Source organism: Mesoplodon bidens, assembly GCF_964165515.1.
Source record: "Mesoplodon bidens genome assembly, chromosome: Y".
Classification (NCBI taxonomy): Eukaryota; Metazoa; Chordata; class Mammalia; order Artiodactyla; family Ziphiidae; genus Mesoplodon; species Mesoplodon bidens.
Window position 1 is genome coordinate 40,217,233 of NC_138180.1, and position 27,342 is coordinate 40,244,574.

At 40.3% G+C, this 27,342-nt stretch overlaps 1 pseudogene across 1 annotated transcript in view; it reads left to right on the forward strand.

Annotated features, from left to right (window-relative positions):
- The window catches only part of LOC308609664 (putative helicase senataxin), a 60,628-nt pseudogene that overhangs the window by 19,915 nt on the left and 13,371 nt on the right, over positions 1–27,342 (forward strand). Inside the window, exons 8-17 of the transcript in view lie at positions 4,045–4,144; positions 10,876–11,049; positions 13,373–13,605; positions 14,666–14,833; positions 15,508–15,658; positions 20,820–20,921; positions 21,111–21,226; positions 22,424–22,495; positions 24,194–24,343; positions 25,518–25,625. The product of the transcript in view is annotated as a putative helicase senataxin (transcript). The remainder of the gene's footprint in view (positions 1–4,044; positions 4,145–10,875; positions 11,050–13,372; positions 13,606–14,665; positions 14,834–15,507; positions 15,659–20,819; positions 20,922–21,110; positions 21,227–22,423; positions 22,496–24,193; positions 24,344–25,517; positions 25,626–27,342) is intronic.

Below are 27,342 nucleotides of genomic sequence, written 5' to 3' on the forward strand. Positions count from 1 at the left end.
ATAAATGTGCACTATTTTGACAGGGACCAATTTTTTTGGTCAGTTTTGGCAAATACTCTATTTTCTTAAAGTTTTGGTTTGCTGGCTCTGTCTGCAGTCCCCTTCGGTTACCTGTGTGTGCATGCACGTGTATGCAGAGTGTAATTGGCAGCTGCTTTTTAGGTTGTGTAGACAAGGAGCAGGCAGAAAGGGGGTCCTTCTGGAGTACCAGCTGTGATTCTTAGTGCCCACACCCCTTATAGGGAGAGTGCACCATTTTTAGCTAATTTCCTGTTATAATTTGTTCTGTGAAGGAAACAAAACAGGTTGATATGATGAGCGACATTGGGAGGCTGCTTTTGAGATCGGGCTGAGAGCCAGGAGAGGAGGGTTTTGTGCAGAGGAGGGGGGAGGGTCAAGACTATAATGCTTTGAAGTAGGCCTAACTGAGAATATGTGAGCAAAGAGATTAGGCTGATGTGACTGGAGTGAGGTAACTTAGAGGTAAAGGGAAATGAAGTAAGATTGCAGAAATCAGTCAAGAGCTGGATGGTATACAACCCTGTAAGTGCAGGTTGGGGTTTCATTCTCAGTACAGTGAGAAGATGTTGGAGGATTTTTAGTTGGTTGGTGTTTAGGCTGGGGGAGTAGCAATATGTAATAGTTTACTTTTTTGTTTTAAAGAAAACATTCTTAGTTGCTCATTAGAGAATAACTGTAGAAAGGTAAGCATAGATGCAGTAGACCTGTCGGGGGCTATTATAATAGCCCAGGAGAAAGATGGTGGTAGCTTGATCTAGGTGGTAGCTATGGAAATAAAGAGAAGTGAATTCATTGGGCGTAAATTTTGGAGATAGTACTCAGTACTTATCTTTTTTAAATATATATAGAAATTTATGTGATTCATTTTTGGCTGGGTTGGGTCTTGGTTGATGCACACAGGCTTTCTCTAGTTGCAGCGAGCTAGAGAAACTCTGCATAGCATCTCCCATTATCAACATCCCCTACCAATGTAGTACATTTGTACAACTGATGAACCTACATTGACACGTCATTACCACCCAGAGTCCATAGTTTTCATTAGGGTTCACTCTTGATTTGTATATTCTAAGGGTTTGGACAAACGTATAATGACATGTAGCAGTCCTTTAATATCAGAGTACTTTCACTGCCCTAAAAATCCTCTCTGCTCTGCCTGTTCACCCCTCCACAGTCTCAACCCTGGCAATCACTCATCCTTTTACTGTCTCCATAGTTTGCTTTCTCCAGCATGTCAAATAGTTGGAATCACACAGTATGTAGCCTTTCCAGATTGGCTTCTTTCACTTAGTAATGTGCATTTCAGGTCCTTCTGTGTCTTTTCATGGCTTCATAGCTCATTTCTTTTTAGCACTAAATAATATTCCATTGTCTGGTTGTACCATAGTTGGTTTATCCGTTCACCCACTGAAGGGCATCTTGGTTGCTTCCAAGTTTAGGCAGTTATGAATAAAGCTGCTATAAATATCCATGTGCAGGTTTTTAACGTAAATATAAGTTTTCAGTTCATTTGGATAAATAGTGAGGGCACTATTGCTGGATCCTACAGTAAGAATATGTTTAGTTTCATAGGAAACCACCGAACAGTCTTCCAAAGTGGTGGTACCATCTTGGGAATTTCCTGGTGGTCCAGTGGTTAGGACTCTGCACTTCCACTTGCAGGGGGCACAGGTTTGATCCCCGGTCAGGGAACTAAATCCCACAAGCCACGTGGCTCAGCAAAAAAAAAGAAAAAAAAAAAAAGGTGATGGTGCCATTTTACATTCCCACGAGCAATAAATGAGAGTTCCTACTGTTCCACATCCCCGTCAGCATTTGGTCCTGTCAGTGCTCCAGATTTTGGCCATTCTAATACGTGTGTAATAGTATCTTGTTGTTTTAATTTGCATTCCTTTGATGACATAAGATATGGAGCATTTTTTCATATACTAATTTACGGTCTGTATATCTACTTTGGTGAGGTGTCTGTCCAGGCCTTTTGCACATCTTTTTCATCAGGTTGTCTGTTTTCTTACTGTTGAGTTATTTTTTTTTCTTTTTTAAATAAACTTAGTTTATTTATTTTTGGCTGCATTGGGTCTTCATTGCTGTGCACAGGCTTCCTCTAGTTGCAGCGAGCAGGGGCTACTCTTTGCGGTGTGCAGGCTTCTCATTGCAGTGGCTTCTCTTGTTATGGAGCACGGGCTCTAGGCATGTGGGCTTCAGTGGTTGTGGCATGCGGGCTCAGTAGGTGTGGCTCACGGGCTTAGTTGCTCTGTGGCATGTGAGATCTTCCTGGACCAGGGATCGAACCTGTGTCCCCTGTGTTGGCAGGCAGATTCTTAACCACTGTGCCACCAGAGAAGCCCTTCTCCTTCACTTTTAAAGGATAATTTTTCAGGATTCCGAATTCTAGATTGGTAGGATTTTTTCTTTCAACAGTCTAAATATTTCACTACTCTCTCCTTGCTTGCATGGTTTCTGAGGAGAAGTTAGATGTAATTCTTATCCTTCCAACTCTATAAATAAGGTGTTTATTCCCACAGGATTCTTTCATGATTTTTGTTTTCCTTTATCTTTGATATTTCATATTCCTGAAGGTTGAATATGATATGCCTAGGTGTAGTTTCTGGCATTTATTCTGCTTGGTCTTGGAGCTTCCTGGATCTGTGGTTTGGTGTCTGATGTTAATTTTGGAAAACTCTGAGTCATTATACCTCAAATACTGCTTCTTTTTTGCTCTCTCTTCTTCTCGTATCTCCATTATGTGTATGCTGCATCTTTTGTCATTATCTCACAGTCTTGGATATTCTGGGGTGTGTTTTTTTTTTACCCATTTTTTTCTCCTTGCTTTTCAGCTTTGGTAGCTTCTATTGCTGTAGCCTCAAGCTCAGAGATTGTTTCCTCAGCAATGTCCAGTGTAGTAATGAGGCCATCAGAGGCATCCTTCATTTCTGTTACAGTGTTTTTGATCTCTGGCATTACCATTTGATTCTTTCTACTTTACATCTCATTCATTACATTACCCATCTATTATTTCATGGCCTCCTTTTTTCATTAAACTCTTAGTATATTAACTATAGTTTAAAAAAAATTCCTGGTCTGATAATTCCAGTATTCCTGCCATATCTGACAGGTTTTAGTGCTTCTTTATTCTGTGCAAACTGTGTTTTTTGCCTTTGAGTATGCCTTGTAATTTTTTGTTGCAAGGCAGACGTAATCTACTAAATAAAAGGAACAGCAGTAAATAGGCCTTTAGTGATATAGAAATGAGGTATGGGGGAAGGAAGACCATTCCATAGTCCTATGATAAGGTGTCACTCTTTTAGTGAGCCTTTGCCTCTGGACTAAGAACTTTACACCACATGCTTCTTAGTTTCCCCCCACCTCCTTGGGTGAGACAGGATGGTTAGAATGGGCTGGAGCTGGTTTTCTTCCCTCAAGTAGTTTAAGCTCTGATAAAATCCCAGCAACTTTGACTCCGGTAAAATAGCATCTCATAGATCAGGCCTTGTTAAGAAGGTCAAGAATGCTCTGGTGTATTACACAATGGTTCCTTTACCCCAGTCCCCACCAACCCCCCACCCCCGCTGGAAGCACACAGGGAATTTTCTCCAGTGTTCACTGTGAGGGCCTGTTCGAGCTCCTAGAGGTAAGACTCACCAAAGTGTGGAGTCCCTTTTATGACTGGGTCCCCCTAGAGTTTTTAAGAGAGGTCATGCTGAGCCTCCAACAGTTTGTCGCATCCAGTTCAGGATTTCCTCCTGGCATGGAGGTTTCTACTTAAGAGTTTTCTGCGCTGGCAAGTTGTGATTGTCTGTATCCACCTTTTTGTCTCTTTTTACTTGTTAGGATGGAGTGGCGACTTCTAAGTTCCTTACATGCCAAGCTGGAAACCAGAAGTCCCAAATTAATTTTTAATGTTTGTGTCACACAGGAGTTCTAGGTTCTGGATTTTATGGTTGCTTACTTTGGAAAATTTTGCCGTTTAACATTGGCTTTTCAGATGTTTTTGCTTTCTTAAGTTGCTTTTTTTGCTTTGCGTAGGTGGCACAGGAATGGAACAGCTCTCCAAACAAAGAGAAATTCCATCAGTTGCATTTACGAAAATTTCCTGCTGATTATAAAAAATACTGGGAGTTTGTGGGTAAGTTCTTTCTTATGTAACTTGGGCTCTATCATATAATAATTGGAGATTGCTATTTGAGGGAACATAATAATTGCTTGAATTTTCTGGGATATAGGTTTCCTGAGGTGAATTTGTAAGCTCTTACAAAGAGTATGTTTAAAGTCTTTACTTAATGAGGATAATTACTGGGACAGTTATAAAATTCATGGTTTTAACCATTGTGCTAGCAGAATACCACAGGCCAAAGTGTCCCTAGATGCTGGGCAAGGGAGAGAGAAGGTGAGCGAGGGAGTTTGATTGGCGGGGGCGGAGGGGGTGTTGACATGATCGTGCGTACAGATTCTGAGTAAATCTCTCTGCCGTCTCTGCTCTCACTTCATGAGTTGTCTGGAGCATGTGTCACAGTTATGTCTTAGTTATAAATAAACCAAGCATTTAGAACCCTTTAAAATAAAAAGTATAAATTCTCCGTCTGTCTCCTTCCCCCTTGCAGTCCATCCCACTCCATAGATTCACTTAAGAAAAAAAGCGTGTACATATATTTGGGGGGGAAGGTATTATATGTTCACTGTAGATTATTCAGATAATATTAGCCAATAGTAAAATAAACATCACTCACAGTTCCCATCATTCAGAGATCATCTTATGAACATAGTATTGTATATCTTACTGCTAGACTTCCTATTCATCTGAGTGAAGGGTGGGTGGGTAGGGTTATTTTACCTAAGTGACTTTTTTCATGTATTTATTCAGCAAATATTTACTGACTTTATACTACCTGATAGTGTATGATTCTAGATGGTAGGTATGTAGCTGTGATGAAAACATAAAATTCCACCTTCGTGAAGCTTACATTTGACTTATTTTCATTTAGTCTATTATAAATGTCTTTTCAGAGATAAATAATAATAGCATGTTCAGTGTTTGTAGTTATTCCATTGTAAGTGTATTCCATAGTTCTGTTTAACCAGTAATTTCTAGTTAGACATGTACATTACTTATGATTTTTTACTGTTACACTGAATAAATCCCTTTGCTAGATCAAACAGTGTGTGCATTTTAAGACTTTCGGTTCATATTGCCTCTGTCTACCAAAAAGAATACCATTTTCACTTCTGACATAAGAATGTAAGAATGTATCTCTTCTCATTTGCTAGTTTAAACTTATCCCCCAGTTTTATATGGAACATGTATCTCATTTGAAGTTGTAGTTTTTGTCCTCAAATCTTTATTGGTCTTTTATATTCTTGGGGGGGGGGCGGATAATTGTCTGTTCATGCCTTTTGTCCTTTTTTTTTCTCTTAGGGAGGTTATTTTCTTACTTGTATGCATTGTTAATTTTTTTCAATTTCATTATTTGCTGTTCAGTTTCACATGCACTTTTTGAGGCAGACAATTTTTATCTTCACATGTTCAAAAATACCGTATTTATTTCTTTACTGAACTTGGTTTTAGAAATCAGATAAATACTTCCATATTTTCTTGTAGTAGTTTTATATTTCTTTCTAATATTTAAATCACTGATTTATCATCCATTTATCTTGATGGTATGATAGAATCACATAGCATTTACTCTTGTGTCTGACTTCTTTCACGTAACATGTCTTCGTAATTCATCAATTTTGTGTGCATCTTTGGTATTTTTTTCATTGCTGTGGTGGTATTTCAATATGTGACTGTGTCACAATTTTACTGTTGATGGACATTTTTATTATTATTATTTTAAAGAAGTTTTTTTTTTGTCAGTGCCATGCAGCTTGTGGGATCTTAGTTCCCCGACCAGGGATTGAACCCGGGCCACAGCAATGAAAGCGCCGAGTCCTAACCACTGGATCGCCAGAGAACTCCCGTTAATGGACATTTTTTCAGCAGTTTAGGCCTGTGTGTCAGGGCTCTCCCAGTCCATGCCCAAGTTCAGTGATTCGCTAGGAGGACTCACAGGAATTATATTCCTGCTCATGGCTGTGACTTACTATGGCAAAAGGATACAAAGCAAAATCAGCAAAGGGAAAAAGGAAACCAGGAGCAAGTTTCCAAGAGTCATTTCCCAGCGAAGTCACACAGGACACACTTAATTTTCCCAGTAGTGGGCTGCGACAACCCATGTGACACATTATCTACCAGGGAAGCTTAGAGACCCAGTGCCTAAAACACCCTCTGCCTAGCCCACATTCATGACTTTCACAAGTAAAGTGGGTGTTTGACATAAGCTGTAGAGAAAAAAATTGGCAAACAGGTAAGGTACAGTGAGCCATTGTCATCAGCAAATGATGAGAGCTGTCTGGAAAACCAAGTTCCCAGATTCCAAGGGGGCCAACCTTGTAAGCAGGCCTTTCTAATGATAGCAGCCTCAGGCCTTCTTCTACACACAGCATTTTATGAATAATGCTATTATGGTCATTCATGTGTCTCTTCGTGTTATGCGAGGGCATTTTTGTGGAGTCTGTCTCCTGAAGTGGGTCTCAGAGTCTCAGGGTATTATGCATGAGCTTAACATGAGTAGATAATGCCAAGCTAGTCATGCAGAATGACACACCCCACCAGCGTATGGAAGTCACGTTGCTCCATGTCTCTGCCAACACATTTGTGTTGATTGTGCTGTTCATTTTAGCCATTGTAGTGTGTGTGTATTGATGGCCATTTGTGGTTTTATTTTGTAATATCCTGGCTATCAGTGAGATTGAGCACCTTCTCATATATTTAGTAGATGCTCAAGTAACCTCTCTAGGGAAGCACCTATTAAAGACTCTTGTTCATTTTCTGTTAGTTGTCTTTTCCTTACTGATTTGTAGCAAGTTCTTTATGCAATCTGGATATAAACCATCCTCCCACTTTGGCTTGCATTATGTCTCTCTTAGTGATGTCTTTAAAATTCTTATTTTATTCTTGTTTAGACTTTATTTTTTAACATAACAAATGCATCTGTGTATTTTTTATGGTTAATGGTCTGTGCCAAAGGTTTAAGAGACCTTTCCCTGCTGCAGGTCATAAATATATTATCTTAACATCTAGAACAGGTGTCAGCAAACCACAGCTTGCAGATCTACCCTGTATCCTGTTTTTATACTGCCCAAGTGTAAGGTTCTTACATTTTTTTAAGCTTTTGAAGAAAAGATGATGATGAATATGCAACAGACACCATGTGTAACCTGCAAAGAAAAATCTGGCTCTTTACAGAAAGTTTGCCAATCCCTTTTCTAGAGGCTTCGCTGTTTTGCCGACCTGGAATGGATTTTGTACACGAGTAAGATGTAGGGGCCATGTTTCATTTTTTTTCCCTAATGGAGATGTAATTACCCCAGTAGTGTTTATTGAAAAGATTATCCTTTCTCCATGGTCTGCAGTGTCATATTTGTTACAAATCTAATGTCCATTTAATGCACTCGCCTTTTTCTGGACTCCTTTCTTCTTTGTTGGATCATTTGCCTACCTTTCTGCCCATATCACATTGCTTAATTTTACTTAATTAAGCTTTATTATAAACATTAATGAGCAAGTCTGCTTACCTTGTTTGGCCTTAAGAGTACGTTGGCTATTCTTGTCCCTTTGCATTACCATGTAAGTTTTAGAGAAAAAAAAGATGTGGACATTTGTTAAGAATTGACATCATTCTAATACTGATTTGAATACGATACATACTGTCAGTTATTTAGGTTTACTTTCAGTAATGTTTTACAGTTTTCTAGGGAGAGGTTTTGCAGATCATCATTGGTTAGATTTTTTTTTCTTTTGGTGTCATAATTATTTAAGTGACTATCTCTAATAGAGATGGACCTAAAAATACATAGTATTTTTGCTGATAATTCATTATTTTGTTGCTAAAGTATGAACCATGATTTCTTAATATTAGATAGCTAGACAGTGTTCAAGTTTTTCCGTTTCCTCATAAAGAACAATTTATTTCAGCCTGCTTGAATTAAGATCCAAGTTAGGTCCACTCACTGACATTGTTAATATGTCTTCTTCAATTACAATTGTCTCCTTCATGGATCCCTCCCGCTTTGTAATTTATTTTTGAAGAAATTGTGTTGTTGACACTGTAGAATTACAGGGTCTGTGTCTGGGTCTTGCTGATAGCATCCCCCTGGTGGTGTTTAGTATGTTTTTCAGTCCTTTGTACTTTTTGTAAATTGATAGTTGGATCTAGAGGCTTGATCAGTTTCATTTGACCTAATATTTTTGGCAAAACTAGTTCATAGCTGAGGTTGGTGTGTTCCTTTATCAGGAGGTGCTTGATCTCTAATTTCTCTTTTTGTAATACTTATAACCGTTGATCCTTAATGCCTAGATTAATTATTTTACTAAAGGATACAAAATGGTGATATTTTTATTTGATCATTTCTTCATTTATTTGCTATTGTAGTTCTGTAAAGAAAAAGTGCTCCATTTTATTTGATTACTCAGTAGTATACTGAGTATAAAGAAGGGTAGAATAAGTATTGATACTTGACTCCTGACCAGTTTTCAAAATAATGACTTAATTCTCTGCAAGTGCTGGGTAGACCAGTGAACTTTAAAAAAATGTTTTTTCGTTATGAACACATGGACTTAAATACACTTGTTTCAAGTCTTTGTAATTGGTTTCTTCAAGTTGGCTCCTGAGCCCTTTAGACAGGCTAGTCTTTGAGAGCTTTCTTGCTACCTGATATAACCGATACCATCTATATGTTTTATCCTGTATGTGAGCTTTCTATTTTCTAAGTAGCCGTAGTATCTTTGGGTAGAAAAAGTTATTTCAAGATCAGTATTGTCATGTTATATGCTGTTTTCAAGTAATACATGTAAACATAAGGATACAGAAAGGTTAGAAGAGGAAGATTGGAGAAAGCTACTCATGCAAACCCAACTAAAAGAAACTTGTTTTGCTCTGTTAATACCAGACTAAATAGACTTTACGGCAGAAGAGCATTATTTGAGATTAAAAGCGAGTATTTCACAATGATAGCAAGTTCAGTGAACAGAAGATAGGACCATTTTGAAAAACTAATAAAATATATAAAGAAAAAACTGATAGAACTAGAGTGTACTCTTTACATATATGTGAGACCTTTGAACCATTCATTTTTTCTTTTCTTTTAGTTTGGAAATTATACGTCAACTTGTACCTCTTTTGCCATTTAGTAGTTTAGGTGAACACTTAGAGCGTACATGATTCAAAGTTTACAGATTTCATCGATACTTTAAGTGTCTCCATAGATAAGGCAAAATCTTAAAAAACTTTAACCCTGTTTATCTGTTCCACTTTGTATATTATTATTGTTACGTATTTTAACTCTATATTTTAAACTGTGTTATACATACAGTTGGTCCTCTGTATTTGCGGGATTTGCGTCATCGGATTCAAGCGTGGATTGAAAATATTCAGGGAAAAAAATTCCAGAAAAACATGTTTGCTCTGCACCAGCACCTATTTACATACCACTTATGTTGGATTTACAACTATGTCCATAGCGTTTGCATTGTATTAGGTATTATAAGTAATCTAGAGATGATTTAAAGTGTACTGGAGGATGTGCGTGGGTTATATGCAAATACTATGCCGTTTTACATAAGGGACATGAGCATCTGAGGATTTTGGTGCCTGCGGGAGTCCTAGAACCAATTCAAGGACTGTACTCTGTGTAGTGCCTTGTGCAGCCCTTTTTTGTTTGTTTGTTGATTCTAGTAGTTCATGTATTCTCTCCTGGTGCTTTGCTTATTTCTAATATGTTGGTCATTGTCTTTGGAAAGCTATTTAAAAAATAATCAGGGGCCTAGGATGATAGGATGTCCTCTTCCAGAGAGGATTTTTCTTTGCTTCTGCCAGGATTCTGGGAGTACTAGCAATGTGGGATCATCTTAATCCGGCTTAAAGGATTGAGCTTTCCTGAAGTACTCGGGTGAATTGAAGCTGCCTTCATTGTTGGGTGTAGTCCTTCATGGTCCCTACCTGAAGCTTGAGGGCTACCAGGATGCCTACTTTATCTATGCAGGCCCTGGACTCCAGTTTTTGTCTCTTTTTTTGTACAAGGCTATCCCAGGTACTGCTCAAATTCCTGGCTGCCACTCCCTGAGGAGTTCAGATGTTTCTAGGGAAAATACTGGGCTGACCCTTACGGATCTCCACCTTGTTCTGGATCTCAACAGAGTGATTCTTCATTGTTGTATTTGCTCTCTGATGCCTTCAAATAGACATTTCTTACATGATGCATTTTTAAAATTCTTTTTTGACTTAGTAGTTCAGTCTACTTAATCCTAGTACTAAGTGCTTTGGTTCAGTATGTTGCTGCTGGATTTGGCAGTTGGTACTGAACTTTTTTTAATTTTAGAGCTTGCTCTGTTTTCCCAGCCCCATTTATTTTACTACTGTCCTTTCCCCCTTGTTTGAAATGCCACTAGTAGGCTCAAAATTCTTACGTGTACATGGATCTGTTTCCAGATTTTCTCTCGGGATTTTGAAAGCAGGGCACAAAAGTGAAAATTCCTTGATTAAAAACTAAGGTAAACTTCAAGGAAAAGAAATGTATTAGCTACTTTTGAATATTATGACTTCATCTATTTTGGCTTTGTAGCAGGTTTTAAGAAGACTTTTATAATGCTGTGTGATCAATATTTGTCAATGCTGACTAGCTTAGACTATCATTTTGAAGTATGTACAAAGTCCGCTAGTGCTGTATACTTGCTTGAACTTAGTACAAGCGTTTAATATCCTTTAATCTCATGTAAAATAATTCTGTTAGAATAAATGCTGGCTTCTTCTTGTGTTATAGTTTATCTTGAGGAATGTGAACTAGCTAAACAGCTTCATCCAAAGGAAAATGATTTGGTGTTTTTGGTTCCTGAAAGACTAAATGGAGAGAAGAAGGATATAGAGAGACATCGCCTGCAAGTTCCCCGTGAACATTACTGTGGCTATGTTCATACGTTCTGCCGCACTTCAGTCAGTAAGTACCTAATGAGACATGGAAGAGAAATCTGTCAGCAGCTCATCTTTTCATCTCCCTCTAAATTAGGCTTTACTAGCCATGTATTTGCTATACATTTACCAGCCCTCTATTTGCTGTCCATTTACCAGATGTATGTTTGCTCTATGTTTACCAGACTGTATTTGCTAGGTTGATTACTTACCATTCAGAGTCCTCTTTTAGTTTTTCTAGACTCAGCTGGAAAAGGCCCAGCACGTATTGCTTTAGACTTAGGATTTTAAAGCTTTCTTTTGTAATGTCTTCTCCTTCTAGTAAATGCCTTCATCTGTCAGTGTGTTTGTTATAAAACAGACAGTTTGCAAACCATCTGTTTGTTAAATCACATTCCAGCCTTGGTTTGGGGGCTAATTATTGATGAGCAGACCAAACACAGAACTAATTGTAAGGCAACTGGAGGGGTTTACTGTTTCATCACTCCCATCCATTGTGGGGTAGGGACTTCTCTCCCTAAGGTAGCATAACAAAAATAATGTTAGCTTGAATTTAAGGACTACTGACTGTGTGCCAGCCAGTGTGCCCTGTCCTTCCTGTACACATTTATCATCTTTTCCCAGAGCCCTGCAAAGCAGAATGGTTTGTTCCCTGCTCATTGGGAAATCAGAGTTCAGGGATGTTAAGTAACGTATCCAAAGGCATCTTTACTATTAAACACTCGGTCCAGAATTGAAACCTAATTTTGTTTGACTACGAAGTCCACATGCTTGATATATGCCAAGCTGCCTTTTTGACATTGCTGCTCTCTTAGTCTCTGTTACGGGAATATAATATGTGATCATTATTCCTTCCCCTTTTTGTATCATATCTTAAAAATAGCAACAAAGCTCGTAGAGTTTAACATCGTGCCGCATCATAACTGGTGTGCCATGTCCACTATTGTGTGGTCAGAGCTCAGTTCTTTGTGCAAGATGCATTGAGCACCAGGGATATCTAGCTTCATCTGTGCTTTCAACTCTTACAAGTGGTTACATTTGCCATAGTTCTGTTGCTAAGATTTAGTAATTGTTTCTGTCTCCTTCCCGGAACTCCTCATTCATCCAACTACCTGACGTCTCCATTTGGAGATTATTAGACATTTCAAACCTACTCCAAAAGGAAGCACTTGATTTACTGCCTGACATCTGCTGTTGCTCCGTTTTTTCCCAACTCAGCATGTGGGACCTCCATCCCATTCTTCCAGTTGCTCAGCCCAAAACCTCAGAGTCATCCTTGAGTCCTGCTTTCCCTCGCACGCTCCATCTAATGCATCAGGAAGTCCTGTCGGATCTTCCTTGGCCATATATCCTACATCCAAGTGCCACCTCTCCTGCTGCCTCCTGGCCCACGTGACCATTCACTTTTACCTAGATTTTAGCCTCTTAAGTTGTCTTCTTGTGCTTTTTCCATTGCAGTTTATTCTTCATTCGCGATAAGTGATTCTTTTAATGTGTGACTTAGCGTGTGTCACTTACCTGCGTGGAGCTGTCCTGTGCTCTTGACCTGACTCAGAGTCATGTTCAGAGTGGTTAACTGCAGAGCCCTCTGAAGTGTAGCTGCATTTACCGTCTTGGTCTTCTATCTCGCTTCTCCCTGCTTTTCCTTCTAGCCATTCTGGCCTTCTCCCTGTTGTGAAAATAATCCAGGCACCTCGCTGCCCCATTGTCTTTGCAGTTGCTGATTCTCTGCCTGTAACCCACTTTCCCCGGTTACGGGCATGGCTCACTCACTTAATGCCATGGCTCTGCTCAAATATCATATCAGGAAAACCTCCCCTGACTCTCCTGTCTACAACAACACTCCCTCACAACCCTCATCACTTCCTCATCCCCCTTCTCGGCTTTCTTCCTAGCACTTACCATCACCTGACATGTTTATTTGCTTATCTGCCCCCTTCTTCTAAAAAATAAGCCTCCAGAGGACAGGAATGTTGCCTGGTTCTTAGGAGGCAGTCAGTAGATACTTACTGAGAAAATTATTTAAATGATGTATAAAAAACATGTTACAGGGCTTCCCTGGTGGCGCAGCGGTTGAGAGTCCGCCTGCCGATGCAGGGGACATGGGTTCGTGCCCCAGTCTGAGAAGACCCCACGTGCCACAGAGCGGCTAGGCCCGTGAGCCATGGCCGCTGAGCCTGCGTGTCCGGAGCCTGTGCTCTGCAATGGGAGAGACCACAACATTGAGAGAGGGCTGCATACCACAAAAAAAAAAAAAAAAGTTACAAAACAGCTTGTTCTGAATAACCTTTTTAACTGGACACTGTTATTCACTGGTAACTGAAATTGCTTTTTCTCCTTCTTGATAATAGTGCGTAATGGGAAATCTGAGTGTTCCCTTTCCATCCAGACTCAACATAATTTACCAGTCAATTTAAATGAATTCGTGAAATGTCTTGTAATCAGCTCTCTGGTGACTACACAGAGGAAGTTGAAAGCCATGTCTTTGCTGAGTGGTCGGAACCAACTGGCCAGAGCCGTTCTGAATCCAAACCCCATGGACTTCTGTACAAAAGATTTACTAACTACAGCATCTGAGAGAATTGTGAGTGACAGTCATTTGATAATAGGGAAAGTCAGAACATTTCATGTCAAGATGTTAAAGCATGTTATTTTTATCTGTCACACATTCCCTGTTGTCTACAACAAAGACATAGTCACCATGTGTGCCCAGTGACGTTTTTAGTGCTTAGTTTTCTTTAATATTGCAAAGTAGTTCTTTGTGTTAAGTTAGTCAGCTTACCTCAGGAAAAAAGGTAGAGTCCAAAAGGGAATTGAAAACATGCTTGCAGAGCAGCATTAAAATGTGAGGTGAACATCCTACTTAACTGTTTGTTAGGTAATTAAATACAGGAGTAAGAGGAGGTTTAATGGAATGACTTTTGCATTTGAATGATCAGTGGAGCATTGACTGGTACTGTTGTCAGTGTGACGACGAAGTTGTGATTTTTGTGTGAACACATATTTCTCATTGTTGTAAGAGTTGGGTGTAAGTTCCAGGAAATTAACACAGAGACAGGCGGAAGGAAAGGAATGTTATTTGAACCCCTGTCTTGTGTTAGGACTTTCATATGCATTTTCTCAGTCAGTTCTCACCCTCTAAGGAATCCCAGATTTAATGATTGTCAAAGCCTGAAGCCCAGAGAGGTTAGGAGTATAGAGACCTAGCTTTTGAGTGAAACTGAGGTGTAGACTCAGATCTGACCCCAAATCCCTGTTGTTTTGACTGTATCACTTGTGTTAGCAAAGGAAGTCTTGGAATGTTTTTACTGTCTAAAGAGAGGATTGACTAAAATGGGAAGAACCACGGAATAAAAAGAAGAAAAGTACAAAACAGTTTATTGTGATCATCTTTATAAGAATCACAAATAAAAATATAGTTGTTGTGGTTGTAGGTGGACTGAGGCCTGTAGACTCATCAGTAGCTCTTTCCAGTAGCGAAAGTGGTTCTTAGATTAAGGGTCATTTTGGGGTTTTGCCTGATCACCACCAAAGCTTCTGTCTGACAAAGGTCAGCAGCAGTTCAAACAGATGTCTTCCACTCTCTCGCTCTCCTGTGCCATCCCAGGAAGAACCGCTCGTTCTCACTAGTGTCTTTTGTATAGATTGCCTACCTAAAAGATTTGAATGAAGACCAAAAGAAAGCGATAGAAACTGCATATGCCGTGGTGAAACACTCCCCAGCAGTTGCCAAGATCTGTCTGATTCATGGACCACCTGGGACAGGAAAATCAAAAACCATTGTGGGCCTCCTGTACCGCCTACTGACAGAGGTAGAGTGTGCACGAGGGCATCTGTGCCCTTAATTGAGTATGTTGTTTTACTTTACCGTGTAAATAAGTACTAAAGTGTGTTTTTCCCTTCACTTCTGTGTATCTTTTTGATACTGTGTGGAACTATATCAGATAAAGCGGTAGCAGAGGTAGAGAAGGTTATAAGAAATAAAAGGAACAGAAAATGTTATCTTGTGTGAAACTAATTCTAAGGGCTAGAATAGTGGTCTTCGGGCTTTATTATAGGTCACGGCTAATCCCAGGAGACAATCTTGAATGTATTCCCGGGTTACATTTTGGATTGAACATTGAATAAAATAAGTGGATAGTAAGGTAAGGCTCAGAGAAGTTAGATTTTATGCCAGAGTAATTTATTTTTTCGGGCACACCATGCGGCATGTGGGATCTTAGTTCCCCGACCAAGGATCAAACCTGGGCCCTTGGCAGTAAGAGGACTGCGTCCTAACCACTCGTTGGCCAGGGAGTTCCCAGCCAGAGTAATTTTTTAACATCAGTGTAAGATGTAGGTGCTTTTATTTACTTTTAACTAGTTATTAGGGGAACTTTCAAATATATGTGACAGTAGAGAAGAACTATAACACTGCACAATAGAGCTTATCAGTATTGTTTGTTTTTTTGTTTGTTTGTTTATTTGTTGCAAATTGTCGAACCAGAGGAGGGGGCATTCAGATGAGAACTCCAATGCCAAAATCAAACAAAACCGTGTCCTTGTGTGTGCACCTTCCAATACAGCTGTTGATGAACTTACGAAAAAAATTATGCTTGAATTCAATGAGAAGTGTAAAGACAAGAAGAATCCTTTAGGTATGATACTTATGTGGGCTTTTCATTTGTTTTTGTTTTCAGTGTTTAGTGTGGTAACTTTGAATGACAAAGAGCAAGCCAGTTCTGGTCATTTTTTCTACTTGAGGCTGTGGCCCATGTGTACTTACTGCTTTGTTTACTGAATATTTTGGAGCATTTATTCTGTGCCAGGCCCTGTGCCGTTTGAAACACCTTAGAGCAGCCCTTGATTCAGTTGTGTAGGGGTTAGGGAAGACTTTTAGAGGAAATGATATCTAAGATGAAACTTGGAAGAGCAATGAGGAAGTGAAGTGGGGAGAGGACTCTGGTGGAACTTACTGTACATAAAAAGGACCAGAAGCCAGAGAACCGTGGATGGTTCAGTCTAGCTAGAATATAACGAGGTCCACCAAGGCAAGGGCTTTTAAAAATGTGTTCATTGTAGTAACCCCCGTGCCTGGAACAGTGCCTGGCACTCAGTTGGGACTTAGTAGATGTTTAGTGACACAAAAGCTAGAGCAGTCATCACTTACGGTTACCGAGTGCTCACTATGTGTCAGTACTCAGAGTAATCCTCTGAGCCATGCAATAAATAACCTATCTACATTTTATAGGCGGAGAAGCTGAGGAGTTGAGATGTAAAGTATACCACAGGGACAAGTCTTTTCAGTACAGTTGACAGATTGAAGAGCATTGCCACCGAGGATTCGGAATGCTTGAGCGAATGTGTAAAGTCATTTCTGTGCACTTAACCTTAACACCTCCTCTCACACCAGCCATCCTGAGTGGCATGGTTATGGCTCTGGGTCGGGCTGCTCTTCTAAGCACATGTATCTCGTCTTCCCTAAGCAAATTTTATTTTCCTTGATGTTACCTGGCAGTGACCTAAATCAGTTAAGATTCAATTAGGCTTCAAATAATAGACACTCCAACTACAGTGGCTTAACTATGATAGAAGTTTATTTCCTTCGTACTCAGAAGCCCAGAGATGGGCAGCTGAGGGATGATACTGACGTGATGACTCTACTTCCGAGTCTTCAGAGACCTAGGGTCTTTCTACCTTGTTGCTGCACTACGTGGGACCCCCCCCACTCCTTAGTGCACCTCATGGTCAGAAACAGCTGCTCCAGCACCAGTAGTCCCATCTAGCAAGTGCAAGGAAAAAGGGACAGATATACTAGCTGTGCTTTAAGGAAAGTTCTGAGGTGCTGCCAGTAGCACCTCTGCTTATTTCCTTTTGGCCAGAACTTAGTCCCGTGGCCACACCAGCTGCAGGAGCAGCCAGGATGTGTCGTCTGTCTTCGCAGGGATCACACATATTTCCCCTTTTATTGCACATGTATTAGCTACATGTAGAGGTCATTTGCTTTTAAAACTGAAAATGCATTGTGAACGGCAACTTTTCTACTCACCATTATGTTTGTGAGAACTATGACTTTATGTATCGCTGTATATGGATACGGTCATTCATGTTAACTGCTGTAGGGTGTCTCATCTATGAGTGCACAGTTCATTCGTTATCCATTGATAGAGATGTAAGTTCTTTCCCTTTTATTTTTTTGTTATTTCAAACTTAATTCCTGTACTTGTGCCTGTTTCCCCAGTGCAGGATGAAAACGTTTACTGCAGTGACTGAGTTGTATTGTGTTGTACTGTACCGCAGCTGAAGGGAGTACACTGGAGTACTGTGTTCTTACTCACGTCTCCTGAGTATTCATACAGGCTGCTAGGGCAGTGCTTTCACACTGTGGCTTGTGACCAGTTAGTGGATTGTGAAATCAGTTTAGGGAGATCAGAACCAGCATACTTACACAAGATAAGATAGAACAGAAGAGAACAGAAAAGATTAGAGTGTAGGTAGTGAGGGGTAAAGTATTGTTTTGTGAAACCTGTTTTATTGGTGAGGTATGAGTGTACTGGCTTTCAATGTGAAGTGTACCTCATACTATAGATCACGGTCAAAAGAGTTTATAAAAACACTGGTCTAGTGTATATATACCTAGAAATGAGAATGCTGTGTTGAAGGATTTGTGCTGATTCTAGATAGTGCCCGGTTCTGCTCCAAAGTAGTTGTATCAAATTATACAACCGAGAACAGTTCCTGCGTGGTTTTCACTTTCCTTTCCCTGAGGGAGGGTAATAAGCCCTTTTTCAGTTGTGGGCTGACAACACGAGAAGGCTGGGACGAAGGTGGCACAAGTGTAGGGTCTAGGTTGTATTTTTAATATTTTTGTTAGAGAGAAAATGACATCTCTTGTCAGTAAAGACGGCTTTTTTCTTCTTATTCAGTACTTTCATTTTTGCTTCTTTTCACTATGTCCAGTGGTCCTGGGTGTCCTTTACAGAAATACCTTGGACATCTCACCATTAAGTGTGATGTTTGTTCCTGGGGTTTGGTATATACGCTTTTATCAGGTTAAAAAAGTCCCCACCTAATTAGAGTTTTTTAATGAATGGGTGTTGAATTTTACTGCATGCAGTTTTTTTTTCATTCATATACCCCTCCCCCTCACCATATGGCAGTGCAAGCACAGAGTCCTAACCAGGGAATTCTGCTTTTCTTTTCTTTCTTTCTTTCATTCTTTCTTTTCTTTCCTTTCCTTTTTTTTTTTGTGTGGTACGCTGGCCTCTCACTGTAGTGGCCTCTCCTGTTGCGGAGCACAGGGTCTGGACGCGCAGGCTCAGTGGCCATGGCTCCCGGGCCTAGCCGCTCCACGGCATATGGGATCTTCCCGGACTGGGGCACGAACCTCTGTCCCCTGCATCGGCAGGCAGACTCTCAACCACTGCGCAACCAGGGAAGCCCCTTTTCTTTTCTTTCTTTTCTTCTTTCTTTCCATACCCTGAGGCTTAAGGGATCTGAGTTCCCCGACCAGGGTTTGAAACCAGGCCCATGGCAGTGAAAGTGCCAAGTCCTAACCACTGGACTGCCAGGGAATTCCCTACAATGCTTTACTAATTTGAAAATATCTTTGATTCCTAGAATAAGGTCTGCTTGGTTGTGTACTATTATTTTTTTACCACATTGCTGGATTGCTATTGATTTTTTTAACTGACGGCAGCCTATAATTTTTCTTTGTCATATCTTTGGTTTTAGTATTGAAGTTATACAGACTTTAAAAATGAAGTTATACAGGGCTTCCCTGGTGCCGTAGTGGTTGAGAGTCTGCCTGCCGATGCAGAGGACATGTGTTCGTGCCCTGGTCCGGGAGGATCCCACGTGCCACAGAGAGGCTGGGCCCATAAGCCATGGCCGCTGAGCCTGTGCGTCTGGAGCCTGTGCTCCACAATGGGAGAGGCCAGAGCAGTAAGAGGCCCGTGAACCACAAAAAAAAAAAAAAAAAAAAAAAGAATTTATACAGACATTTATTTGGGATGTTTCATATATGACAGGGAATTACCTATTACTTGAAGGTTAATTTGTTTTTAGTGTTGTTTTTTGGGGGGCTTCTTGTTTGTTTGTTTTTTGTCTGTTTTTTGACAGATGGGTAAGTTTCTGTGTGCTGAATGTCTTTAATTGTTGGTTTATTCAAGTTTTCTACATTTGAGTGAGTTTTGCTAATTCATATTATTCAAGAAAAATCTCCACTTCACCTTAGGTTTTCAAATATATTGGTATAACATTGTTCACTGTATTCTCATTTTTTAAATCTCAACTGTATTTTGGTTGGGTCACCTTTGTCATTCTCTGTATTATGTGTTTAGGCTCTAAGTCCACATGTGGCATGGGCCTGTAGTTGGAAAGTCCTAGAAGAGAGTTTTTTTTTCCCAGCTAAGCCCAGGCCAAGATAGATTCATGTCGTTTTCATCCCTCCACCTCTTCCATGCCCTCTTGCTTTCTAGTGGACGTTAAAATCCAAGCCCCCATTATAAAATTTCTATATGTTGATTGGAATGGTAGTTTTGCTGATGTAGATATTTGTCAAACTCTGTAGAACTAAGGATTTTTAAATCTCTGCATTTGATTGTATGTAAATGAAAAAACAAACACCTAAGTATCTAGAGAGTGACCAGCCCTCACCCTGTTCCCTCCAGGGAAGCCACAGCAGCTCAGGGGCTTTCACCTCTGTTTTTCACCTTTCTCTTTGTTTTTGGCCCCTAGGAATTTCTCTTACATCCTTCTGAGCTCACCCTGCAATTTAAAGGATGTCTGTTTTAATTTCTGGAGCATTTTTAGATGCTTATAGTGGCTATAAATCTCATCCACCTTTCTGGTAGAAACACAAGTTAGCAATTTTGACACCTTCAAGTAAATGTTGGTCAGAGAAGATGGCTTCAAATTTTAGAAGAATGAGCTGAACTAGGAACAAAAATATGTGTAAACAGCTGTATAATGAGTTCATTTATTCATTCAGTGTATGTTTATTGTACTTACATGCCAGCTGTGGTTCTAGGCTGTGACCAAAACAAAACCTGGTTCTTATGGGACTTGGATTCAGTGGAAGGAGATAGCAAACAAGTATGTGATGTGTCAGATTGGGATAAGTGCTAATAAACGCTGCATGATTGCTATAGTTTAGTAGTTCAGTGAAGCAGTGGGAGACTTTTAGATTAAATAATATCTGAAATGTGCTAACCTAAAATTAAAATGTGGTTAATAAACCAGTTAAATGATGCTGACAGTTTTTGGAATTACCATATTCCAGAATTTCCAGCATCTTGTGTCCCTTAGATCCTGGAGTGGCATTGTGATGTGGAACAGTGTTTCAAAACCGTGGTTCTCAGTATTCTGCAGAAAAGCATTTGATGGTCCTGTAAGATTCTGTTTGGGGAATTCAGACCTGCATTAATAGAGAAAAGTCTTCATCTTCGAAATATCCTATGGTCAAGAAATTTGTTTTATTTTCACTCGCCATTTCCCAAATACATTTTACCATGGAGTGATGTATAGAACATAGTTTGAGAAGCATTAGTGTAATAGAATCTCAACTCTGCAGTGTACTGCTTGTGCAACCTCAGTAGCTTTTATTAGGTGGAAATAAATCCTTGCCTTATAGGATTCTTATGAAGCAAATCTAAAAGAATGTGTGTGGAACCTCTAGCGCAGTTCCAGGTATTTGGTTGATTAATAGTTCATGTTAGTTCCTTTCTCTGATTGTTAATATATTTGCTTAGAAATAATTATTATGTACAGAAATTGACAGCATTCTTATTAACCTCTAAGTGTGACTTCTATCAACAGGAAACTGTGGAGATATAAATTTAGTACGTCTAGGTCCAGAAAAGTGTATTAATACTGAGGTCCTAAAATTCAGTTTGGACAGCCAAGTTAACCACAGAATGAGTAAGTACTGAATAAAGGTATATATAAATTGATTTCTGTTTCTTTTTGTATGGTAGGAAATGGCATGGGCATTAAAGGTAATTTGGAGACCCTAGAAGTAGTCTAGTTTTGAAAGCTAGTTTTTCTTCTCATTTGTATGCATATGTGTGTATTTGTTAGAATCAACAGCTTTTTATCTTTTTTTTAAAGAAAAAGACTTACCTTCTCATATTCATGAGATTCACAGAAGAAAGGAATTTCTAGATCATCAACTAGATGAACTTTCTCGCCAGCGTGCTTTATGCCGAGGTGGAAGGGAACTACAGGTATCTAAACATGTCTTGATCAGTGTTTTTTAAAAGCTCATAGATAAACTAGTTGGTGAGTATTTGATGCCATTCTTTCATTGTGGAATAGCATAATTTGTGTACAAAAATGTACACAGAGATGGTATGCCTTACATTAGGGGTTAAACTTTTTTTAAAAGAACAAGATAGTAAATATTTTAGACTTTGCAGGCCACGTGCAGTGTGTTTTAGCCACTGAACGCCACTGTTAATAGCATGAAGGCAGAGTAGATAACACGTAAGTGATGCCCCAAGGGTTGGCCTGCTTAAGCAGAAAGCGTACCTGCAGTACTCTGAACAGAACTGAATCATACACACTATTAAGAATTTATTGGACTTCCCTGGTGGTCCAGTGGTTAAGAATCTGCACTTACACTGAAGGGAGCTCAGGTTCGATCCCTGCTCAGGGAACCCTAGTTCCTCATGAGCATCCCTCATGCTGCACAGGGGGGCCACAAAAAATAAAAGAATTTATCAAATTAGCACCTACTGATTGAAGCATGGGGTGCTGGTTGTCGGGTTGCTGGACAATGAGCTGATGTTTAAAAACAGACCACAAGAGAAAGCGAAATAGAGAAGTTTATTTTCACAGGTCTTGAGGAAGGTATAAGGCATGTCTCGTGGGGCATGACAGGCAGGTCAAGGGAGAGTGCAGACAGAGAGAGGCAGGCCCTGGCGCACATGTCATTATCAGAGTCCATGCGTGGAGTACTTTGGGGTTCCCAGGCTAGGGCTAGATTGGCCAATTTTAACTGAAAGAGCAGGGTTTTGGTAAGTAGCTTAGAGGGTCTCTTATCTAAAGGGCATATAAGGGGAATGCACTGGATGGCAGAGGAGACTGTTGATCACAAGAGCTTATGTTGGCTGGTGGGCCGGTGACTCCACGGGCTGCCATCTAGGGCGTGCATGTGTGTGAAGGGGCCTAGTGTTAGTTGGGGTCTCTGCAGGCTGCTTGGCCAAACAAAATGGATGCCAGGGCATCAGTACCATGGAGTAGCTTAGCTAAACTCTGACACACAGCAATACAGAAAGACTGATATAGAGAAAACACACTGGGTGAATCAGTTTTTCATTGGTAAAGTACTGGCTCACCCTTTTGAAATGTGAGGCAGTCCATTGGAAAGCATTTTAAAATGCTTAATTTAATTTTAATGATGGCATTCTGATTTTTTCCAGAGGCAAGAATTAGATGAAAAAATGGCCAAAGTTTCACAAGAAAGGCAGGAGCTTTCTTCTAAAATTAAAGAGGTAAGTAGTTCACCGGTAGCACTTTACTGGTATTACTTTTCCTTTTTTAAAATTATGAAATAGTTCAGACAACCTGTGGTCTTTTCTCAATTACATTTAAAAATTTGGGGGAATTCCCTGGCTGTCCAGTGGTTAGGACTCTGCTTCCATTGCAGGGGGTGTGGGTGTGATTCCTGGTCAGGGAACTAGATCCCATGTGCTGCAACTAAGAGCCCGCATGCTACAACTAAAAGATCCCTCATGCTGCAACTAAAAGATCCCACACGCTGCAGGGAAGATCCCACATGCCACAACTAAGACCCAGCGTAGCCAAATAAATAAATAAATAAGTAACTATTTGAAGATACAGGGAAAAAAAAATACACATCTGAATTCAGGTAGAGTGACAGTGGCTGGGATGTGGCCCAAGAAATATAAGCACCTTTTTTCTCAGTTTTTTTCTGAAAGCATACACTCCTTTTACTTGTTTCTGATCACAAAAAATCCTTCTATAACATGTATAACTTTTCCCAGTTTTCTTTGGATATAAAAATATCAACTAACATTTATATTGGTCAAAGCTAGAATGAGCCAGGTGTGTACCCCATCACCAGCATGCAGCCCTTAATGAAATGAATTGGCGGTCAGGGAAAGAGAGGGTAATACTCAACCGGTAATGGTATTTGTATTTTTGAGCTGAAGTTTTCCTCTTGAATGTATTATTGACCTTCTCTGTGTGGCTAAATAAATATAATTGAACTTAATGTGTATTTCCACTAGCAGTTTGTTTATTTAAATCAAAAGTTATGTGGAAAGCTTTTTATTAAAACTTTAAGCTGAGCCCAAAATTAATCTTCCCACATTTAAGGATGAAGTCCATGTTTACCAGTATTATGGTTTTTGCCGCTGATCACATTGTTCTGTGGGCCATTAAATTAACTGTCCTTGGCAGTTTTACTCATTAGATAGCTGAGAGGAGAGGTATGTGACAGTTAACATGTGAGCACCAGAAGGCCACAGTTGCCACCCTCTCTTCACATACATGCCTTGGCATCCATGGTTGAATCTATCACATGTTCAGGGATGATTCACGACAGCTTTTTCAGGAGGGGAGATAGGCTACCTGAATCTATGATGAGAGTACTAGTTTATTAATTTGAACACTGAATGATATGCATTGTGAGGTGTCATTCATACAGTTAGTCTCCATCACAGTTTATTCCATTATAGTCTGGACCAAGGTTGTTGGATTCCACTGTGGAGCTAGAATGCTTGTCAGTTTCACAGGCGTTTTTGTTGGTACTATCCCTTATAAAAGAACAATATTACATACTTAAAAACTAACAGCAAAGTGTATGTTCAGGCTTAGTTCTGATCCTGGTTTTACTCAGATAATTGCTTCACAACTCAGTAGAATTACTTAATCTTTGCTTATTCTGATACCTTCCCTCATACGTCAGGCTGTAAGAATTGTAATCCACTTCGACCAAATTAAACCTGAATAAATTTTTCTTAATGGGCTTATTATTAACTCATGTTCTGAGATTAGACTCCACTGCAAAGTGTTCTTTCTGGTGGCTTCTGATTATCTTGAATGTTTCTTCTCTTTTCTAGGCTTGAGGTTCCTACCTAACATTTACTAGACATTATTCTGCCACATAATAAGTGTAGTTAAGAATTTATATACAACTGAATGTTGATGAACTTTTATTCTCTTAGGTTCAAGGATGCCCACAAAAGACACAGAACATCATCATCTTAGAGTCCCACATCATCTGCTGCACACTGAGCACGAGTGGTGGTTTGCTGCTCGAGGCTGCTTTCCGTGGGCAAGGGGGTGTCCCCTTTAGTTGTGTCATTGTTGATGAGGTCAGTAAGCAGTCGGCCATACAGCTTTGCTAGGAGTAAGGAGTAAGTCTTAGATGAAGAGTGGCTGCCGAGATGTTGACAAAGTGGTCTTTGCATCTGATTTTGACCTGCCATTACATATGTATTCTCTTATGTTGAAATACGCTGCTAATGACCCACCACGATGAAAATTGCTTTTTCAGTATCGGGACTGTAGTCTTAGAGATTCCGGATTGTTCTTCATAAAATCCCTCCCAAGGATTATTCTAGCTCCTGCTTGGGATATCTCTGGTTACCTTTTTTTTTTTTTTTTTTTGCGGTACGTGGCCCTCTCACTGTTGTGGCCTCTCCCGTTGTGGTGCACAGTCTCTGGACGCACAGGCTCAGCGGCCATGGCTCATGGGCCCAGCTGCTCCGCGGCATGTGGGATCTTCCCGGACCGGGCACGAGCCCGTGTCCCCTGCATAGGCAGGCGGACTTTCAACCACTGCGCCACCAGGGAAGCCCTCTGGTGACCTTTTGAAGCATTTTTAATATAACTCTGGACAGCTCTGAGCCACCGTATTTTCAGCTAACATCTTTATTTCTACTTCATTCATTGAGCAAACATTTATTGGGTACCTACTGTTTGCCAGAATGTAGAGCCAGAAGACAAAAGAGATGGAAAATGAGGTACAGAGAACCCATCCAGGAGATCCAAGATCCAGTATTCACCAAAACGAAGGAATAGAAAAGATGGAAGTGATGAAATAATTGAAGGAAATGCCATTGAATTGAAAAGAAGCTTGAGTCTTGCAACTGAAGCGGCCTACTGAGGAGCAAGGAAGAGAGAGGGGGTGGGGCACACAGACACACAGTCCCCCCAGGCATGTGCCCAGCAGGGACAAAGAAGACAAACTGGGGACATGACATGGCCCTTCTTGCTTATGGGCTGCTTCCCAGGTGGTAGTGGCACCTGAGTGGTGGCTGACTTCAAAATGTGTGTGGGTTTTTTTCCCCCGCTTCGGCGTTTGGAATGTTTTTGTTGTTTTGTTTTCTAACCAAAGGAAGTTCTTATTTTTGATCTTTGGTGCAGAAGGAGAAAGTGTATGTTTCTGAATGGTTAGGACACTTGTGAATTGGATAGACTGTATATGGATAAATAAATAATAGAGATAATTCTGATTATGTCTCCATTCTGTACTCTCTTACCAAGGCCGGACAGTCTTGTGAAGTTGAAACTCTTACTCCACTCATACATCGTTGCAACAAGCTCATCCTTGTAGGAGATCCTAAGCAGCTCCCTCCCACAGTCATTTCTATGGTATGTTTTTTCACATTCGTGTTGCTTTAAAGTGGAAGGGGCTTGTTTGGGTTTTTTTTTTTGTTTTGGGCGGTGGGGCGGTCTTTCTTGGATCATCATCTCTTATTTGCAAGGATAAATAGGGAATGGCTGAGAAAAGAGAACCACTGTTGAGAGCCTTCATAGTGAAAGTCTCCGGAAATGCTCCTTTGTTCATAATGTGCTTATGTGTGTGTGACAGGAGCAGTGTGAGTGTCACAGACCAGAAGTTTAGGAGGAGGATGTCCCATGTGCAGTGGGCTGCTCCTTTGGGAAAGGCAGTGTGCAGCTGTTCTAAGGGCTGTATCTGATTTATTTTAGTAACATAAACACCAAAACAATAATAAAAGAAAATCTTTAAAAGCAGGGAATAGAATCCAACCTCCTGATTTATCTTTCAATATGTGCAAATTTGAGGAAAACAGTATAAAGAGAAATTATTCTTACAGTAACGTTTTCAATTTTAGGATTCTGTATCCTATAGCACAGGAAAATGCCGGTGTCCCTCACATCCTCTGAAAGGGAAGGTGGTGAAAGGAAAGAGGTTGTGGGCTGTGCTTGTGGGAAGATGAGCACCAAAGTTGTGGTTCCCTTCACTTCGTTTCTTAAATCTCACTAAAGATGGCTCCTAGAAATGCACAGCAGAATCAGGATTCAGATGTTTTGGGTAATCTTCATAGGTCTAGATGACGGTTTTGAAGTTTAATGAAATTTGAGCATTTTACTGATACATAGATTATTTGTACAAATATAGAGTAGTGGCTGCATAAACTGTCCCAGAGAACAGACCATTTTCACAGCATTTCTGTTACGTTATGGAAAGAAAGCAGGTTTTTTTGGTTAGTATTGTTTTTGACTTTGGAATCATCAAAATGATAGTGCAGTTCTTTGACGTCTGAACACTCGTGCATGACTGTTCAAGGGAGTAGCCTAGGAGCACCCATGTCCCTGAGTGAAAACCTTGTCCATAGGACAGAGCTGCTGTGGGGGGTTCTGCTTGTGGAGACCTAGGAGGAGCCAGCTCTGCCCTGCATTCTTTGAATAGTTGCAGTATTTCAGAAACCTACTGATTTAACTTCCTGAAGGGCCTTAGCACGTGGTTAGTGAAAAGGGTTGTCAATAGGCCTCAACTTCACTGTCTCTTTTGGTGATTGATTAAAAACAGCAGAAATGAGAAAAATCCATTTGGGCTTTTCTTATTGTTGCAAAAATAATAGAGGCTTATTGAGAAGATTCAGAAAATAATTACAAAGTTAATTTTCTCAGCATGCCTTTCTAACCCTAGGGATAAGTACTATGAACAGTTTAGTGAGTATTTGAACAGTTTGTGGGCATGAGTGTGTTGACTTTTTTCAGTCTGTGTTCATTGAGTGCCAGGCTAATTCAAGCACTGTTTTCAAGTTCTGGCGTCATGACAGTGACGAAAATTGACAAAAATCCCTGGCCTCTGGCTTCCCTGGTGACACAGTGGTTGAGAGTCTGCCTGCCGATGCAGGGGACACGGGTTCGTGTCCCAGTCCGGGAAGATCCCACAAGCCACGGAGCGGCTGAGCCATGACTGCTGAGGCTGCGTGTCCGGAGCCTGTGCTCCGCAGCGGGAGAGGCCACAACAGTGAGAGGCCCGCATACCACAAAGAAAAAAAAAATCCTTGCCCTCATGAAGCTGACATTCTAGTGGGTAACAGACAGTAAATAAGTT